Source organism: Desmodus rotundus, chromosome 7 (assembly GCF_022682495.2).
Source record: "Desmodus rotundus isolate HL8 chromosome 7, HLdesRot8A.1, whole genome shotgun sequence".
NCBI lineage: Eukaryota > Metazoa > Chordata > Mammalia > Chiroptera > Phyllostomidae > Desmodus > Desmodus rotundus.
In genome coordinates this window covers 44,875,301-44,895,145 of record NC_071393.1, presented here as the reverse complement: position 1 = coordinate 44,895,145, position 19,845 = coordinate 44,875,301, and the positions used below count along the sequence as shown (strand labels likewise).

Here is a 19,845-nt window from a genome sequence, read left to right as displayed (position 1 = left end):
TTAGCAATGGCTGGACTTTTTATGGACAGACCTCATATTATACATAATCCTGATTTTACATATAAATATGTATATGTTTGGGTGGGGTGGGGTGGAGGGATGGGGAGAAAATGCAGACAGCTGTAATTGAATAACAATAAAAATTAAAAATAAAAAAGTATGTATAAGTTGATTTATTTTTATAAATAAATGTATGTATTTATAACACAAACAACTCACAATGAGTCTTCATATGTTGGTAACGAGTCTTGGTATGTAGGAAAATGCACCTTCCCTGTCCTTTTTCAGGCAGATCTGATGTCTCAGATCTACATATATTTTATCATATATCATTAAAACACCGGTTTTTATTTTTATTGTAAATAATTATATATAATGATCTATTTGAAGAAAATTGAGATGATTAAAATATTGAGTCTTCCTATTTATGTACAAGTTATCTTCAACGTTTTCCATCAATTTTTGAAATTTTCTCCGTAGAGATATTACACATATTTTCCTAAAAATATTATTTGAAAAATACAACATTAGCAATAAACATGTATGGCACTTAAATACAAATAAAATTATTATTGCTAATGTATGTAAATGTTATTTATTTCATATATCCACACAATTAACCTACCCTTTTAAAAATCATTTTTTTCTGAAATGTTTCTATGTAGACAATATGATTTGTAAATGATAATTTTTTTCCTTTTTAATCCATTATATCTTTTACATATCCTTTATATATATATAGAGAGAGAGAGAGTACATATATATATCCTTAATATATAATATCCTTTATATCTTTTGCTTCTCTAACTTAACTGATTATGACCTACAATACAATGTTGATTAAAAGAAATTATGGTCAGTGGTTCAATTGGTTAAAGCATTGTCCCATACACCAAAAAATTTGCAGGTTCGATCCCTGGTCAAGGCACATACCTGGGTTGTGGGTTCGATCTCCAGTTGGGGCACATACAGGAAGCAACAGATGGATGTTTCTCTCTCTCTCTCTTTCTCTCCCCACCTCTCTCTCTCCCTCCTTCCAGCCTGCCTCTTTCCCTAAAATCAATAAATATATCCTCAGGTGAGGATTAAAAAAGAGAGAGATGATGGTTGGCGTGTTTATTTCCTGACTTTAGGCATTAAAAGGATCAGCACATAGAATGTTGTTGAAAGTTGTTTTCAGTTTTTAGATTTTTCCTATTAAAGATACACCCTTCTATGTTTCCTAAATGTCTGTGTGTGTATACATACACATATATGAGTTATATTTTCAATATCTTTTCTAAATCTATTAAAATTACACTATGGCTTTTCCCTTTAATCTGATAATATATTAGAGTAATTTTCTAAGGGTACTACGCCTGTATTTCTAGCATCTAATTTGGATATGATATATCTTCTTCATATGATGATGGATTGTGCCTTATAATTTAAGATTTGTCCTATAATTTTACTGCCTTAATACTTTGAATTTAAACTTGAATTGTCTCACACAATTATTTGAGAAAAAGTGTTTTATTTCTATCTTCAAGAAAAAATCAAGATTAAAGACATTAATTCCCTGAAAGCATATTTACAAACATTTCTATCTGGAGGTTTGTTTTTTTTTTTCTTAATTAATCAAAAACAAGATAAAGACCTTAGAAGAGAATAAAGCTACTAATAACTATCTCATTAACATAGAATAAAAACTTCTTAATGAAATATTAGCAAATTGAATCTAACAATATATGAAAAAAGTTATACACCCCAGCCCAGGGAGATTTATTCCAGGCATGCAAACCTAGTTAAACATTTAATTGTAAATTAATATAATCCATCATTTAAAAAAAGCTAAAAAAGAAAAACTGCAAGATTATATCAATAGATGCAGAAAATGCATTTGACAAAATGCAACATACTTTTATGATAAAAAGTCTTGGCAAATTAGGAATACCAAAAAACTTTCTCAAGTCTCTGAGTTTTTAAAAATCTAGAAAAGTTCTACAACGGACATTGTATTTCATAGTGAGAAACTATATTCTTTTCCCTAATTCAGTAAATGAAGCAAGAATATCTCCTTTCACCTCTCCTATTCAATATTGTAGTAGGAGTCTAGCTAATGTATAAACAAGAAAAATAAAAGAAATATAGATTTAAAAGAAATAATAAAATAGTCTTTATTCATAGATAAGACAATTATCTATGAAGAAAATCCCGAAGAACTGAGGAAAAAAACTTCCTTGAACTTATAAGCAATTATCACAAGGTTGCATGATATGAAGTTAATATACAAAAGTCAATTGTTTTCCTATATAACAATCATTATTTATTTGAATTTGAAATTTAAAACATGATAATATATATATTAGTATCAAGAAAGTGAAGTACTTAGGTATAACTGTAACAAAATATATACAGGACCTATATGAAGAAAACTAACATTATGATGAAAAAAATGTGCACGGGAGAGCAACGGGGAAAAGGTGGGGCAACTGTAACTGAACAACAATAAAAAATGTAAGAAGATATAAATAAATGGAGAGTTACTACATGTTCATAGATAGGAAGACTCACTATTCTAAGATGTCAATTCTCCCTAGTATTATATATATGCAAACTTAAACTCCTAAGAAGTTATGTCAAGCTCAACAAACTGTTTCTATGGTTTACTTCCAAAGGTAAAACTCAAAATAGCCAAATATCACTGAAAAAAAAACAAATTTGGAGGACTGGCACCACCAATCACAAAGCTTAACGTAAAAGTACAGTGATCGACATAGCATCACAGTAAGTATAAGCCTGTAAATCTCACAAACCATTACGCTGTACTTATTAAAGTTATTACAGTGCTGTGTGCCTCTATCTCAATAAAACTAGAAATAAAAGACAATACTTCCCAAAAAGTTGAGATGGGCCAGTTAAATGAAATAGAGAGATCCAAAATAGACCCATGCAAATAAAATCAATTTATCTTCTATAAAGGAGCAAAGAAAACTCAGTGAGGAAAAATAGCCTTAAAACAAGTGGTATTGAAAAAAATTGGATGTCTAAATACACCAAAATACTAACCTAAACATAGACTTTACACCTATTGGGGAAGGTCACGAAGAGGACCACCCACCAGCTTACCTGAGAGCTGGACTAGGCAACTGGAAGTTCCCTAGTCCCCATCCTGTGCTTTGGATACATACTCTGTTTGTCTTCCCCAGGGCAGAAGCTGCCCAAGGACAGAGCTGAGACACAATGATGTAGTGATGAGACCATGGTGGCTGGGTATGTGACTGAAACCAGTTAAAGCTTCTATATAAACTTTTAAGATTTAGCAGGTAGATGTGAAAAACTGTTTGTCTTGTGGCCACCCAAGACAAACCTCGTAAGTTCTCTTACTTATTAAGCCTGCCACCTACCAATCTGAAGCAGTCTACCTTTTTATTTGGTGTCTCTCTGCACTCTAAATATGGGGGCCAGGCCAATTTCAGATTCCACCAAGGGAGTTCCAGAGGAGGCTGTGACCCAATAACACCTTTTCCAAAATTTAACTCAAAATGCATCACAGACTTATGTGTAAAATGCAAAGCTATTGAACTTCTAGAAGATAACATTGGAGTCAATGTAGGTGACCTTAAGTGTGCTGACTAGTTTTAAGATATAATACCAAAGGAAAATCCATGAAAAATATAAGTTGACAAGTTAGACTTCATTAAAATTAAGGATGCATGTTCTGAAAAAGACACTTTTAAGGAAATAGAAAAACAAGCCAAAAACTGGGAGAAAATATTTGCAAACCCATGTCTAATGAAGGACTTAAATCATTTAACCAATGAACTGGTTAAACGCAACAATTAAAAAAAAACAAATAAAGGCAAAAGATTCTAACAGATGCTTCATCAAAGAAGATATACAGGTGTCCAGTATCCATATGGAAACACATTGAACATCATAGATCATTGGTAAATTGCAAATTAAAATAACAATAACATACCAATATGTACTCATCACAATGGCAAAATTTTTTTTAATAGCTAATAATACCAAATGCTGGTGAGAGTGTGGAGCAATAGATTTATTGCTAATGAGAATGCTAATAACATAGCCACTTTGAAAAATAGTTTGACTGTTTTTCCCAAAGCCAAAGAATTTTTTACCATATAATTTAGCACTGTTTTTCCTACATATTTACGCTAATGAGTTGAAAAGGTGTATTCAAAAGACTCTGAACACAATATAGTGGCTTTACTCATAATTGTGAAAAATCAGAAAAGAATAAGATGGCCTTCAATAGACGGATGGATACACAAACTTTGATATTTGTATAATAGAACATTATTCCACAATAAAAAGAAATGATCTCTCAAGCCAAAAGAGATACGGAGGATTCTTCAATGTATATTTATACGTGAAAGAAGACAGTTTGCAAAGAATTCTTATTCCCACCAAATGGTATTCTGGAAAAGACAAAACTATGAAGACAGGAAAAATAATGATGTTTGACATGATTTCCTGGATGGGGAAAAGGGATGATGAATACATTGAGTACGAGTACTTTATGGTCATGAAATTATTCTGTATAATGCTGTAGTGACCAACACATTATACTATGCATTTGTCAGAACCCATAGAACAATTCAATACAAAGAGTGAACCTTATGTAAACCATGGTCATTAGTCAATAATATATCAAATTGGTTATATTAATAATAACAAAAGCATCACACTAATACCAGATGAAAATAACAGGAGAAATCTTTGTGTAAGAAAGTTAAGAGGGTACATAAAAACTCGCTACATTATCTTTTTTTTCTCTGTAAATCTAAAACTGTTCAAATATAAAATCTGTTAATTAAAAAGGTTAGAAAAGTTGAGATTAATTTTTTTTGTCAGCATACTAAGATCGTCCGTTCTGTATGTGTGAAATAGTCTTGGAACATAAGATGTTTTCTCTGAAGTAATTTAAAACTTAGCTTTTAAGCCCTGTCAATATCCTATGTCAATAACAATTAGCACAACACCAGATGAATTAATTTTTATTTTATTGGAGAGAATAATTATATCATTGATGTCTTTCTACTGAGGTTTCTCATTAGATTAAGTTACAGTACTATAACATTTGACAATTAGTGACATATTTATATCTAGACCAAATAGTTGCTTCCTTGGCAATTCATCAATAATTTACTTAATTAAAATTTTTCACTCCCAATAGGCCACATTTTTTATATTCATTAATGTAATTCCCCATCCCCATATTTACTTTGTATATGAATTAGTTTAATAAAAATATTATTTAAGTTTATACAGGTGAAAAGCTAACCAGCTTCTATTGGCTTCTATTGACTTCTATAATCCAGAAGTTGTATACGATGTTTTCATTTTAGACACTTTCTTCTAGAAACTTCTCTAAGAATCTCACAGATTGTCACTTTTACTTTTATAGGAAAGGAAATTTAATCTCAAAGAAGTAAATGTAGGAAGTGGTAAAGTTGAGCTTTATATCAAGTTCCCTCAGAAACAAAAATATAATCTAGAACATTTTTGTTGCATTGTGATACCTTTTTCTTTAAAGGTGGAGAGAAATCTGTACAATTACAGTACTTCTCAGATTAAATTCTACAATATGATTCAAGACAGCTGACAATGTCTCCAAAAAGCAATTCCGACTGCATTATCTAAAATGACCTCCATGAGAAAAACAAGGATACCTAGAGAAATTGACTGATTTGCACAAAGTATTCTTCTATCTTTTCACACTTTAAACGGTCCTCTACAATAGACAAATAGGAAAATTGATAATGAAAAGTAGTAACAATAGGTACAATGGAGCTGAAGAAATGATGTGAAGACTGAAGACCCAAATGAATAGAGCTTGTGAATACATTACTATTATAAAAGAAGGAAGTGAAGCAAGTGAAGGAAAAGATTGTTGTGTATGTTTGATTGTTGGGAAAGACCTGCCCTCTTTTTAATCTAAAAATAATTAAACAGCAATAATGATAATGATAATAATAATAATGATAATGATAATAATATGCCTATCAAAAACCAGTGGTAGGTAGAAATGTAACAGGGAACCCCCCCCTCAAAGTGGGGGAGGGGCGGGGAAGCTCACAGGATACGCGTGAGCAGCATCCCAGTGTGGCTGCCAAACCCAAGTACGTTGCCCTACAATCAGAACAGTGGCCACAGCTGTTTACCGAGCGCAGGGGTATCCTGGAGGCAGCCTTTAAAAGCCGAGTGCGAGAAAACACTACTCTTTTTCTCCCCTCTGTCCCCACTGTGGGGGCTGGTGTTCCTGGGCCTTGGGTCTTGAGGTCTACCTGGTACCAGAACATTCCCAGAGTGCTGCAGGGCCTGCCCAAGTGCAATGGGAGCTAGTCTAGTAACGAGGGAGGGGAGGAGGTTCAGGCCGGGGAGGTCTGGGAGTAGCACGGGCAGGCGGGAAGCCACAGCAGCCGCTGCCCACCACCCGCGTGCTCCTCCAGCAGGGGCCCTGTCCGCAGCAGCTCCCGCTGTAGCAACTGCCTGCCCACCACCCATGCGTTCCTTCAGTGGGGGCCAGTCAGCCACAGCAGTTCCTGCAGTTGCTGCTGCTCCACCCGTTCCAGCCAGGGCAGGTCCTCGGGCACACCACACCAACAAGTAGGACCAGGTTTAGCGGACCTGTTGGTGCTGGTCTTGGAAGCCATGTCTCCAGATGGCAAGCCCCGTGCTCTTTCCTTGCATGAGAAGCCGCAGTGGCACTGGCACCTGGGACTGTGCTGCACAGGTCCTGCCTGGCTAGGCACACAGGTGCACCAGAGAGCACCACCGGCAGGGGGAGAGTGCAGCTCACTGTGAGTAGGACACCTGGATGCACAGATTACAAAGGATGCTTGAACCAGACAGCTGCTGGAAAAAAGCCAAGCCACCTACATTTCTTAAAGAATGGTGCCTTGGGGTGGGAAAGGAGGTTCCTGGCACAACCTTGAACTGAGCTGGCAGAGGGGGGCAGGGTTATTTTGTGGGGATATCTTAGAGAAAATGGGCTTTGAGGCGGAAACCTGCCATTATTTCTAACTGTATATATACTCTAAATAGAAAATTCCTTTTCCTTTATACCGAACTCTGTCTCCAGAGTTTTTGCCTATTGGCAGTGAGCGGTAGGACCCCACTGGATGCTTGGTTACAATAATGGCGTCTGACATGGGGCACTAGCTGCTCAAGGCAGGTTGACCCCCCCACCCACCCTGAAAGAGTTGGACTGTAGAGCTTCCTAGTTGCTGGGATTTTTTTCTCTGCACAGCCGCTAGAGGTGTCAATCACTTAAACACTCCTGGAAGGTGGAAAGAAAATTGGTCTGGAAAGGCAACAGACTCCAGGAAGGAGAAAGGATCACCTGAGTTTTAGGGCTGTAAACCAGGGTCCAGGTGAGGGTTGGCCACATTTTGGGGAGGCCCTTGCTTATGGATCACTGTGAGATCGATCGGCAGGACACTTGCCAGTGAGCACTAGTTTAGAATAATGGAATTGATGCCAGCTGTGTATATATATCCCCAGTTTGCCTGGGGCCTCATTGTGTTCATACTTACGGGTCTGTACATCCAGACAACCAGGAGCTGTTATGCTTTGGCTCCTGCAAGGAGCCCACGGGGTCAGATCTTACAGGAATTGATTTATTTTGCAACAGTGTTTGGCTAATGTATATTTTAGATTGCAGGGCAAAATGGCCCTTAAATGGTTCCCTAGATTCCTGTACTATCATGCAATTGAACCTATATTGCCAACAGTTAGCCAAAAGGCTCAAGATCCTTACATTGAGGCATTAATTTTGTTGCACAATAAGGTTTCACCAGAGACAGGGAATTGCTTGATGGTGCAGAGAAAGGAAGTGGCCTCAAACCCTCGTCTCTGATAGTAAGACAAGGGAAAGTCTCAACAATGCTCTGAACCCAGGGGACACAGGATTGTAGCAGGAAGACCTCTTCCCTGGCCTCCTGTAAGGCTGGGCTGGTGGCTCTAGGGCAAGGCTGCAGAGCTCCAGCAGGACAACGTGGCTGCAGCAGCTGATCACCACGACTTGAGACTTGAGCTGACAAATGCTGTTAAATCAGCTGGAAGAAATACTGGGCTTTCAGGACCTATAGGAGACCGTTCTGCGTGATGTGGGCCCAGCTCCCACTCGGAAAGGTGAGTGGAAAGTGACGTCCGCCACACAGGACCCACACCCACGGATAGATTCCGTTCTCCCATGCGGAATCAGGCCTGCATTGTACCTAGGCCGCTTTGAGATTTGCTTTTGCTAAAACTCCCTCACCCTGAATTGAGGCAGCAAAAGTTTACTGCATATCTTTAAAGTAACTTCCTAAAATCTATGCTAAACCTCCCAAGGACCAGTGTAACCAGTTCAACCACTTTTCCCTTTACATTTGCAAATATCCTTCTTCTGTGATGTAATTAGCAACATCCTCTCCTTTGTTTTCTGTAACAGCTTAAAGTGAACGTGTGCACAGTAAATGAGGACCATCCTCAATGTAATGCGCCCAGAAAAGCAATAAAAACAGGTCAAGGCAAGGGTCAGAGCACTCTTCTCTTGAGAGAGTGGCCGTGCAGTCCCTTTTCCTCCACAGGACTCGGTATTCCGTGTGAATTTGTGAATTTGTCTCATCTCAGCCACAACGCCACAGACACTATGGGCCGGTGACCACATCAGGGACTCTTCTTTCCTTCATGAAGCTCTGAAGGCCAGTAATGGTGACATCACTCTGATAGTCAGTCTTCTCACTAATAATAGAATTAAGGAGCCCAGTCAAGACACTGTTGCTATAGAACCACCTGAAGAAGAAGGGAGTGCTGACAACCAAAAAAATATTATTAGCAAAAGTAATAGGCCCTACTCATGAAAACACAGATGATCATCACTCTGCCATAACTATGAGTCTACTGACATCCCCCCGAATTTCAGGCTGGTCAGAGAAATAGTAATAGGGGTTGCATGAGGCAACCCCTGCAGAGACTAAACATTCAAAACGAAAGCACTGTGAAGTCTGGGGAGAAAACCCCAATCAATCCCAATGACTGGAGGTGAGTTGATGGTTGGCCAGTTGGGATAAAAAATTTTGGCAATACATGTTTGTTTAGTGCTGTTATTCAGTCTCTCTTTCAAATGCCTGAACTTCAAAGACTTGTCCTCAGCTACAGTCTGCCACCGAATGTATTTGAGAATTGTCCGACTCACACAGAAACGAGAAATACCATGTTTATGCGGGAGGTTCAATATTTGCTCGGATGATGGGATCAAATCACAGATTTGTTGACCTTTCGGCAGCCTTGGATCTCATAAAGGGAGCATTCCAGTCACCTGAGGAACAGCAGCAAGATGTGAGTGAATTTACACAAAAGCTCCTGGATTGGCTAGAGGATGCGTTTCAGCAAGCTGTTCATGCTAACGGCAATCGTAGGAACAAATCTGAAAATCCAATGGTGCAACTATTCTATGGTACTTTGCTCACTGAAGGGTTTGTGAAGGAAAGTCCTTTTTTTTTTTTTTTTTTAACAGTAAGACCTTCAGCCAGCATCCCCTTCAGGTAAATAGTTATTGCGACTTAGACAAATGTTTAGAAGGAGCCATGGTGGAGGATGACATTGAGCTGCTTCCTTCCAATCATTCAATGAAGTATGGACAGGAGTGTTGGTTTACAAAACTACCCCCAGTGTTGAATTTTGAACTCTCAAAATCTGAAAATAATCAACCCTTGATCAGCCGGAAAGAATTCTTAATAAGCTGGAATTTCCTCAGATCATTTATAAGGACATGTACAGAAACAAAGAACTTGCTCAAAGTAAGAGAGTGTATTTGGAAGTTGAAGGAGGAAGTGAAAGTCCTACAGCAAAATCTGGAAAGGTATGTGATTGAATTTACTCGTACAAAACCTGCCCCAGAAAGCTCTATGTCTCAAAGTGGTACACGCATGACATTACCACTTTCTTCAGTATGCTGACCTGACCCGCCATCTAAGGAAAGTATAATAAAGAAAGCTCTTCTCAGGGTGTTGAAAGTATCTTTTCTGCAGCAATGAATAAGCCCCTTACATCCTCCCAGGCTTCTATGGAAATGCCTGCACGCCCCACTCCTCATACAGTTGCAGATGAGGAGATAAACTTTGTTTAAGAACAGTCTTCAGAGGCAGAGGAATGAGATTTGACAAGTTATACAAGATTTAAAGAATTGTGTTGCAAGCACTACCCAAATTATTAACCCTGTGGAGGTCACAGTCAAAAAATTTACAGCATACAGCATCTCTCAGATACATGCATTACTAGCATGAGCTGAAATGCAAAAAAAATTTAAAACCTTGCAAATTTGCATTTATGATGTTTATATAATATACATGATTTGTTTTCAGTTATAATATAAAAAGTATTAAACAGAAATATAAAAACAAAAAGAATAACAATTTTTCTTTTCACATAATGGAAACATGGATATTGCTAAAAAATACTTCCAAATGTCTTTGACATTAATTAGAATCTTCAATAGTTGGCTTTGCAAAATATTTGTAACAGCCATCACAAACAATATCACTTTGCTAAAGGCATAAATACTTTTCACAGCACTTGCAAAAATATTTTGATAAGTGGTTTGTTTTAGATGCATAACATCTAACACATCTTTTTCTTTTTCTGCTTGTCAAGGGAGCTGTATCTATGTCATCGTTAGATTTTCTTTCAATTTGTGTTTGAAATTGGTGAAGTTTCAGGTGTGATGGCTCATGTACACCTGTAGAGATTTCTTAATATCTTTTATCTGTTCTGACAGTAACTGTGTTACGAGATTTCTAATAAGTATTCTGCACTTTATTTTCACATTGCTGTTCATCATATGAATAGTCTGAGCATTTATCCTGAAATATTCAAAATTGTGTGGAATGTAAGCCATAGGCCCTCTTCTGGTGCTCCTGGCCACATTACCTGTACCGGTCATTCGGCCCACAGTGTCCACTCCTGACTTCATTTGGTTGGAATATTCTATGATGTCAGGCTTTTGTGAATCTAAATTTATGGCATCATCAAAATGCATACTTCAAACATAAATTATGTTTTTTCCCCATTTTTGGTATATGAGATACAAGTGTATAACATGCACCAAAAGCACATAAATTGGATTTTTGAGGCATACTTTTAGAAGACACAAATTCAGGGGTATTTGGGGTTTATTCTTACGAACAGTACCTACATATGAAAGTCACTTCTTTTTCAAGTCGGAGATAAGATTTATATCAGTGAACCAGATATCTGCTGTCATATTACATTCTGATGAGTAAATGGGTTCTGCAAGTCTCTTAAATTACATCTACTGGTTATTACTAATCAAGTTAGGGCTGCTTACGAGCATATACTTCAAGATTTCCTGTATAAAATACTTTTGAATCAACCATAGCAAAAATTTTTATACCACATTTCCTGGGCTTGGATGGAAAATATTGTCTAAGTCCACATTTGCCTCTAAACCCAGGTAACATTGTGTCTGTTGTTACATTCTGTCGCATAGAGTAACAATTTTCCACAAATGCCGAGAAAATGACCCTCACAGCTGCTAATTTGTCCACTTTCGGGTCTTCTAAGCAGGTAAGTTTGTCACCAAACCTGATACAATTATTAATAAATCAAAATCTCTGTGAAGATATTATAATTCTAAAAGGTCAATCCCACTACCATTTGTAGCCCATGAATCCTGCAAATTTAGCCGATTGCTGCAATACAAACCAGCTAGATATGAGGCCTAAAAATGCTTTCAACTCAGTTCTCTCTGTTTTTTTGGCATGTCTTTTTCATGAAAACCAGCTTGAGATGGGATCGATGCATTTGTATATTGTGAGGTCATATTTCAAATATCATTTGTGATAAAGCAGTTCCAAGTTCCAAGTCCTGCCATGGCACTGTTTGCATGTGGCCAGACGAATGGAAGTTGACACAAAATATTCTGCAGCTGCTTTATAATTTGTCGTCTTATTGGATTTTCCCTCCATTTGATGCTTTATTCTTTCCAAAAATGCACTCTTCATTCATCTCTAATTCATCTTCACTCTCTTCACTAGAAATATCTTGCTCGGTATCCGAATCTTCTGAACAAACTTCCTCTAATCTTCATATTCTAAATCACTTTTTTTGCATAAATAAATGTACTCTATATCTAAAAGGCAGTAACAGTCTTTCCATTCTCATTTCTTCTTTTTCTCATAATGTGCAGCAACAGGTAGAAAGACCTCTTCAAGGTTGCTGCAAAGCCCGTGGGAGTGAATGTTCTGGTAGACCTGGGGCTCCGCTGATGGGGACCCTGCCTCATGGGAGCGATGCTTGTACTTGGCCTGGTCACCTCTGTACCACTCGTTTGTAGTCTGGTTGGTGGCAGCCAGGTATAGAGCAAAGCACAGGAAGCCTCCCAGGAGGAAGCTCAGCACCATGACAAGGCCCAGCAAAAAGACAATCCTTGGGAAGGTCAGGAACAGGTACTGAATAAGAATGACAGTGTCAATAACCTGGGAGTGCCCAAGGTCATCAACATAAGTGTCCAGGTACAAGTCTGACAACATCACCAGACCAGAAACACAGTGCTCACAATGACCATAGTGACAGCTGCCACTGTCAACATCAGGAGGCAGATGAGGAAATCCCTGGCATTCCAGGCCCCAAAGCAGTGGTTCACCCAAACACAGTGATGGTCAAAACTGCACGTACTGGTTACACGCTGCCGAGTTCAGACTGTGCTCGTTTCCTTAAGTCACAAGCAGAGCATGTCAATTTCTTCAGGAACGTGACTTCATTGAACTCATAAACTTGAATAACTAATAATTTGTTTGCTCTTGTTATGGTACCAGGGTCAGTTACACAATTTACGGTGAAAAACACCAGGTTTACAATGAGCAGCAGATAAGGCAGAACAAGGTAACAAAAGGAGAAGTCCAGCTCTTGACAGTAGCCAAATATTTCCCAGATGTATTCAGTATAAACCATTCCTTTCAAGATGAGGTGCAGGATGATGAAGGTATAGTTTTGTGTGTGAAAGAGATAATGAAGCAAACTTACCATGGCTCTCTGAAGGCATTCTGGAATTATATAGGAAAATACCTGTGCACCTCCCCTGCCCAGGCCTTTCAGGTAATGGGTTTTTGAGCACATATAAATCATAACACCAATTACCAGCACTAAAGCCACGTAGAACAAGAAGAGAACCAGAAAGTCCATCCTAGGGGTGTTTCTCTTTTTGGGATAATTTCAGGCAGGCAGTGTTGGCATTCCTCCTGCCAGCATTCACAAGGAATTCTGACCACATCTCCTCTTGTGTAGTAGAGGCATGCACCTGAAACAACAGGTGACACCCAAGGCTGCAGGACATGTTGTTCCTCCAGGAGGCTGAATCTGGCTCCAAGGGCTACCAATAGCCACATGCATCACACCGGTGCCTCCAGCTAAATCACTTTTGCTCTTTGTTCTCCCTTCTTTCCTGCCCACCAGGGGATGGGGTTCCTGGGCTTTAGGCCTTGAGGACCACATGGTCCAGGAACATTCCCAGTGCTCCTCCCCAAGCACTCCACGGCCTGCCTGGAGCAGAGCAGACACTAAGCCAGTAAAAGAAGAAGGGAGGGGGCTTGGTATGGTGGGGCCTAGTAGCTGTGGAGCTGGGTGACAAGCCCTGGGCCCCTCCCTTGTATGGGAAGCTGAGGCAGCTCTCATCACAGCAGCAGCCTGCCCACCACCTGCACACTCCTCCCGTGGGAGGCCTCAGCAGGAGCAGCTCACACTGAAGCAGCTACCCCGTCACCCATTTGCTCCTCCTATGGATCCTCATCAGCAATGGTGATTCCTGCTGTTGCTGCAGCTCCACTTATTCCAGCCAGGGCAGTGCCTCAACCCACCACACTAATGTGGGAGACACAGCTTAGTGGACTGGTTGGTGTCAGTCCTGGAAGCCATGTAGCCTGTCAATGAAACCTGCACCTCTCCCCTGCATGCGAAGCCACAATTGCTCTGGTGACTTGAGCTGTGCTGTGTGGTTCCTGCCCGGCTGGGCACACAGATGCACTGGAGGGCAGTGGCCAGAGAAAGAGAACAGTGTGCCATGAGTAGGATGCCTGGATATACAGACACTGAAGGATGTCTGAAGCCAGACAGTGACTGGAAACCAGCTAAGCCACCTACGTTTCTTAAAGGACAGTGTTTTAGGGTGGGAGAAGAGGTTCCTGGCACAACCTTGAACTGAGTTGGCAGAGGGTAGTAGGGTGATTTTCTTTGGGTGTCTTAGAGGGAATGGGCTTTGAGGCAGAAACCTGCCACTATTTCAAACTGTATATACTTTAAATAAAAGATTCCTTTCCTTTCCACCAAACTCTGTCTCCACAATTTTTGCCTATCAGCAGCAAGTGGTAACCAGCAAGCAGCAACCAGGACCCCACTGGTTGTTTGGTTACAGAAAAATTGTAAAAATAATCTGAACAAATTAAATTTGTTAAATTTAACTTAAAATATCTTGGTCTGAATGTAGTATTGACTGATCTAGATAATAAAAATTATAGAATTGGTACCCTTTAATAAAATTGGTGGCAAGAGAGAGGTGATGAAGAACTAAAGACTAAGTAAAGTTCTTCCAATTTTTAAAAAATGAAAATAAATGAATTTTGAAAATTAGAAATAAGAAAATTTGGCAACCATTCAAGGCAGATCTGCCTAAAAAGATCCCTTAGAAACTTGTGAGTTAGAAATACCAGTTTGTACAGTGGTAGGACATGATAATAGAGTTTATAATAACAGAATGTTTCCATATTTATGTGAAAAAGTCAATATTTCTTGCTTCATAAGGTCTCTATAACAGAACTCCTGATAAATATCAAAAAAGGGGGATAAAAAGAGAAAAAATGTGCTTCATTGTATAGATCGAATAATTTCAATAATCTCAGTACTTAATCATGTTAATCTGTAGACCATACGCTAACAAGACACACCCATAAAACTGTACATTTACATAATGGAATATTACGAAGAAGAAAGAAAGAAAGAACTCCTACCATTTAGTGACAGCAAGGATGGAATTGGAGAATATTATGCTAAGTGAAGCAAGCCAGGTGGTGAAAGACAAATATCATATGATTTCACCTATAAGAGGAATCTAATGAACAAAATAAACTAATGAAACAAAATAGAACCACAGGCGTGGAAACATGGAATAGGCTGACAGTGATCAGAGTGGGGGGAGGGGAATAATAGTGGAAAGAAGGGGAAGGAAGTAGTCAAAGGACATGCATGAATGATCCATGGACATGGACAATAATGTGGAAATTGACTATGGGACTGGGGGTAGGAGGGGCAAAGTAGGGCAAAAGTGGAAAAATTGGGACAATTGTACTAGAGTAACAATTAAAAAATTATTAAAAATACACACCCAAACTAAAAGCCCCAACTGTGCTTTCTTGTTTTGTTTTTTAATTATTAAATACAAATGGACAATCAAGGATCATCACATATTAAAAAACACAGCCATATAAAACAAAAGGAAATAAGCAAATAAAAATATGTATCAAGAAATAAACAAATACAAATAAAGGAACACCAACAAAACTTTACAGAACATAGAACCTCACAAAACTACCTTCAGATAGTAACCACAGAACAACAGAGGAGAATTCATCCATAGAGGAGTAAGAAAAAGACCAGAAAATATTAAAACTAAATAATACAGAAAGATAAGAAAGTAGTTAAGAAACTCTAGTAAGTCAATTTAGATGACTCAGCAACTAATAGAAATTCCAAAGTCAGAAAATAAAATCTATAAAATGGAGAAAAAATTTTAAGATCATGTAATAAAATTCTACAGAAGTGAAGGCTATGTTTCATGATTGAAATGGCCCATGAGCTACTCCTTGACAAAATGAGAATGATGAAAATTGGAATGTCATAGAGTCACCTTATAGCAAGTTTATGGGGAGATGAAAGGCCATTTAATTTATTTAACAGTGTGATATTTTATACACAAAGGAGAAGAGACAATTGCTACATGAGAATAAAATAGGGTGCCTATAGTAAAATACAACCAGGTTGACAATAAGTCTTTCTTCAGCAATGATAGTCACTAAAAGCACTGTAGAAATTGCCCAAACTTGATAGAAAATGTAACATTTTTGTATAAAACTGCTCTTTCTATCGTGAGATCCCTTCTGCTGGATAGTAAGGACAACTTAGATTTCATTCATTCATTCATTCATTCATTCTACAAGTGACCTTTACTAAACTTTAATGTACACATAGAGTGTGTATTACAATATATATACCACAAAATAAAGTGAAGAATTCTAATCAATTTTCTTCAGCCTCTAATAATCTTGATAAATTGGAATATGAGAAAATAATTTTTCTCCTTCCATTTACAAATCTAGATGCAATCATTCTATATAACATATTAGATTGTGGCACCTAGTACAATAAAATTAAAATGAAATAAAATAAACTTGGATTCAATGAGTAAGGTAATTGTTTACAAGTTTTGTATCAAAGTTGCTGAGAGACATTGTTCTGTAGTGTTCTTTTTTTTGTGACATCTTTTCTGCTTTTGGTATCAGGTCTGTGTGGCTGCACAGATGAAGGACGGAACTATTACATGTTCATCAAGTTTTACCAACAATTTATAGAATTAATATTACTTCTAACTTGATCATCTGGATAAATTCACCAGTGACAACTTATATTTTACATTTAACAGTTTATCAGGTTCTCATAGAGATGGAGATCACATGGAGGGTTGTCAATAGGGGAGCAGGAGGGGGAGTGTGGGGGGAAAGGTACAGAGAATAAGCAGCATAAATGATAGGTGGAAAATAGACAGGGGGAGGGTAAGAATAGAGTAGGAAATGTAGAAGCCAAAGAACTTATAAGTATGACCCATGGACATGAACTATAGGGGGGGGAATGTGGGAGGGAGGGGTGGGCAGGATGGAGTGGAGTGAGGGGGGAAATGGGACAACTGTAATAGCATAATCAATAAATATATTTTTTAAATAGAAAAAAAAGAATAATTTCACATGAAACCAAAAAAAGAAAAACAGTTTATCAGGTTCTTCTGTTTCACACTAATTTCTTTTCTTTTAAAAAATATGTACCCAATAGGAAGGTAGGCTTCAAGTGTACACAATTTTAATGAGACTCCTCAGTTCAAGGTATGTTACATCCTCAGTCAGCACAAAGGACTTCTTTGCTTTGCTATTTTTCATTGTTTTTTAATTTTATTTTTCCCTTTCTTTTCCATCTGTCATAGTGACAAAGAAAATATTAGCCTCTAACTCCTGAGACCTGACCTGCTAGTCTTTGGCTGGAACACATGGGCAATACCATTGCCTTTCCATTTGCACCACCCAAGCCACCATTTCTATGCATACACTACAGTTTAATTATTCAGGTTATATATAAGTGGATTGTTTTTAATTTGTGCTACCATCATCACTAGTGAAATGAGAACTCCAAGAAAGTTGTCTCAAGGGCCTATAATAACTGAGATCCAAGTAGCTCCACATTTAGGAGTCCTATGCCAAGATTAAAAGATACTACATTGTATACCTGAAATTAGCATAATGTTATATATCCATTATATCTCAATTTTAAAAAAGAATGGAAATCATAAACTGGTTTTCTTCTACTAAATTAATACCCAAATTTATGGAAGCTCAAGAAAAGGAAGGAAATTAATAATTGTTGCAAATGGAATTTCAAAATTGCTTCTTCTTTTGACTTGGTGGTCTCAGAGAAATGCTTAATTTATATGTAATCATATTTATCAATATTTCCAGCATAGTTTCTATAAATTGCTATTTATAAAGCAGTATTCTGACAATAGTAAAATATACTTTTTCAAAACACATACTTAAACTTGCACAGTGTTATATGTCAATTACAGCTCAATAAAGTGGGAGTAAAAAAGGACAGATTATCATCAAGGTAGTGTCAAAATTTTAAATGTTTGAAATAGTAAATAGAATTTTCTTTGACCACTAAGACATGAAATATCAATAACAAATGATACCTGCTAAACTCCAGACATTTTAAAATAAAATATTACAAATTTAAATGATCTATGGGTGAAAAAAGAAATAGAAAGAAATTACAAAACATTTTTAACTCCAAATAAAAATATGTCAAATGTGAGAGATGCATTTAAAATACTGTTTAAATGGAAATGTTTAAGTTTAAAGACATATATTAGTAAAAAATATATATATATTTAGAATTAATGATCTAAGTGTCTAGCTATGAAGCTCGGAAGTTATCAAATTCTATAAATCATAAAGAAAAGCAGGGAAATTGACAAAATACTAAATGGATAAATAAAAAAACAATAAAAATAAAAACTTTCTTAAAATAATTAATGAAATTAATAAACCTTTAGATTTATTATGAAAAAAGTCACTGATGCAATGGAATGAAAAATGAGGTATCATTTCTGATCCTAAAGATAGGTTAATGTTAAGAACAATTTTATACCAAAATATTGAACAACTTTGATAAAATTGAAATTACTTGAAAGACACAAACTACAAAACAGCAATGGGATGAAGTAGGAAAACTGAATAGTCCTATATAAATAAAAATATCAAATAAATTGGATTTTACTTTTATCACCTCTTTAAAACAATTTTATTGTATTTTTCTATTACCATTTAACCACCTTAAACTCCCCTCCACACCTAAATCACTACACTGTTGTCCATGTCCATGAGTCCTTTTTCCTTTTCGCTTGATCCCTCCACCCTCGAACCCCTACTCCCCCTACATAGCTGTCAGCCTGCACTCTATGAGTCTGTCTCTATGTTGCTTGTTAATTCAGCTTATTCATTAAATTCCATATATGAGTGAAATCACATGGTATTTGTCTTTCTCTGACTGGTTTATCTCACTTAGCATCATGCTCTCCAGGTCTATCCATGTTGTTGCAAAAGATAAGCTTTCTTCTTTTTTATGGCTGAGTAGTATTCCGTTGTATAAATGTCCCATAGTTGTTCTATCCACTCATCTACCTATGGACACTTGAGCTGCTTCCATGTCTTGGCAATTGAAAATAATGCTGCAATGAACTAAGGGGTGCTTATGTTGATTCAAATTAGTGTTTTGGGTTTCTTCAGATATATTCCCAGAAGAGGGATTGCTAGTTGTAAGGCAGTTCCATTTTTAATTTTTTGAGGTAGCTCCATACTGTTTTCTACACTGGCTGCACCAATCTGCATTTGCACCAACAGTGCAAAAGGGTTCCCTTTTTCCACATTCTCTCCAGCACTTGTTGTTTGTTGATTTACTGATGATGGCCATTCTGACACACGTGAAGTGCATTTCTATGATGATTAGTGACATTGGGCATCTTTTTATATATCTATTGGCTATCTGTGTGTCCTCTTTAGAGAAGGGTCTATTAAGGTCCTTTTGCCACTTTTTAATTTGGTTGGGGTTTTTTTTTTTGGTGGGGGCAGGTGTTGAGTTTTGTAAGTTCTTTTTTTTTTATAATGATTTTTTAAAAATATATTTATTGATTATGCTATTACAGTTGTCCCATTTTCCCGCCCACTCCACTCCATCCTGCCCACCCCCTCCCTCCCACATTCCCCCCCTATAGTTCATGTCCATGGGTCATGTATATAAGTTCTTTGGCTTCTACATTTCCTACTCTATTCTTACCCTCCCCCTGTCTATTTTCCACCTATCATCTATGATACTTATTCTCTGTACCTTTCCCCCACTCTCCCCCTCCCACTCCCCTATTGACACGCCTCCATGTGATCTCCATCTCTATGGTTCTGTTCCTGTTCTAGTTGTTTGCCTAGTTTGCTCTTGTTTTTGTTTTAGGTGTGGTCGTTAATAACT

The 19,845-nt window shown here is 37.4% G+C and overlaps 2 pseudogenes; one reads left to right on the top strand and one right to left on the bottom strand.

Annotated features, from left to right (window-relative positions):
* Positions 1–8,051: 8,051 nt before the first annotated feature.
* Positions 8,052–10,280, top strand: LOC112316987 (ubiquitin carboxyl-terminal hydrolase 28 pseudogene; annotated as a pseudogene).
* Positions 10,281–12,173: 1,893 nt separating this feature from the next.
* LOC112316968 (palmitoyltransferase ZDHHC4 pseudogene) lies at positions 12,174–13,197 on the bottom strand (annotated as a pseudogene).
* Between the last annotated feature and the right edge of the window lie 6,648 nt (positions 13,198–19,845).